Raw genomic sequence first — 1,921 nt, 5'->3', positions numbered from 1 at the left:
CAGGCAGAGTGAATGAATTCTTGTTGCGAGAGATATTTACAAGACTGCTGTGTACACTATCTACATTGATTCCGACGGTGGGTTCCAATTCCTTAAGTACATGTTCGCAGGTAGTCACATGTACTTCTTCCAAAAATCCGAGGTAGCTGCGGTGGGTTCTGTCTTTGCAGACAGCTGGGGTTCATCCTTCCCAGCCAGAGTCGATTCCTCGATGTTCGCAATCTCCTCGATTCTCGCAGTGTTGGCGCTCATGGCTTTCGTGGACGGGGGCGTGTCGTCCTCGCTATCCGTAAGCTCGACTTGAATAACCCGTGTTTTCTTAGCCTTCTTGGCCGCGGGGTTACCACTTCCTCCTTGTGCCTTCTTAGCGCCATCCCCTTGGGTCTTCGGCCGCTTGTCCGCATTTTTGGCCAACTTATAGCAATCATCTGTGTTATGAGTCTTCGACTTGCAGATGACGCAATACTTCTTTGCCTCTGTCGAGGCGGCCTCAGCGTCCCTTGCCTTGCCTTTGCCTTTGCCCTTCGATTTCGACTTTTCCGCCGAATCGATGTCCATGGGAACAGCGCCGCCGTTATCCGAGCCACTGTTCTTGAATACCGAGCCTCGTGCCTTCTCCGGGTTGACGATCTTGTTGATGTTGAGCAAGATGTCGAGGAACAATGTCCAATCCTTTGGCAAGGTGGACTCGTCCTTTCCGGCCAACACCAACCGCATGTCACGAGGTATAACCTCCCGGAGTTTGTCGATGAGGAGACTATCGTCATACTCCGTGAGACGTCCGAGGGTGCGGAACCTCTCAGCGTACTTCACAAAGTCCTTCGAGGCCAGATCCTTATTGGTAAACAGTGCCGTGATCTCCTTCTTTGCACCCTCCTTGTCGTCACGTTGCCCGTATATCTGGGCTAGTTCCGCCACAAATGCCTTCCAGGTGCCCAGATCCTTTCCTTCCCGCATTTTCACATAGTAGCTCTTCATGTACTGATGAGCTGGTCCTTGCAACTTCGAGAGGGCCGTGACGATTCGCTGTTTGTCCGTGGCCACTCCCTCATGCTCGCACCACAGTACGATCAGGTCCAGCCATTCCTCAAGCTTGGTCTTATCCTCACTGCCCTTGAAGGCCGGAGGCTCCCCAATCTTAGGTTGACGGGAATGACCACTACCTGTTGACGCAGGTAGCGCATCGACTTGTCGCTTGTATGAATCAACTAGCGCCTGCTGATTCTGGACCGTGATATGCAGGGATTCCACCTCTCGAAGGAGGCTCTGAAGGTATCCGTCGTAGTGCCTGCTTATTTCTAAGGTCAGGCGACCAATCCAGTCTCTGACTCGTCCAGTGGTTGATTCTGCAGCATTCGCAGTAACTGTTTGCAGCAGAGCTGCTTGTTCGTCAGAGACGTTCACGTTCTGGAAGATTGCATTGCGCCACTCTTCTTCCGTGGCGATAGCGAATGCTTCAGTCGGAACGAAGGGGATGTATGGGGCCATTTCTTATAGCTTGATTAGCCCGTATTCACTTATGATTGAAAGAAAAAAGTGAAGTGAAGGAGATCTCCTCCTCATGCCATATAAGCCAATTATGCCAGAAAGATTGCCAATCTTTATTCCACTATCTACACTTCGTATTTGAAGGTGATGTTTAGGCTAGCCAACTCATTACAAATCTCCGGCAGGCGACTGCTTAAGTCTTCGAAGGAGACATGCCCGATCCTTTTCAGGTCGCGCTTGATAACTCTCCAGTGCCTGTTGGTAAGCCGACGCGCCTTCTTCTCCAGCCCATGATACAACTCGTCAAACCCATCGCCCATCCTCCCGACTTTCGCCACAACTTCTGGCTCCAAGCTCCCTTCTTCCTTTTCCATTCGAGCGAATACCGGTTCCAGCCTGTCGGCTGTGGCGGCAAACATTTCGTTGTACTCGG

This window comes from Postia placenta (genome assembly GCF_002117355.1).
Source record: "Postia placenta MAD-698-R-SB12 unplaced genomic scaffold POSPLAscaffold_18, whole genome shotgun sequence".
Classification (NCBI taxonomy): Eukaryota; Fungi; Basidiomycota; class Agaricomycetes; order Polyporales; family Adustoporiaceae; genus Rhodonia; species Rhodonia placenta.
This window is presented reverse-complemented; position numbering follows the sequence as displayed.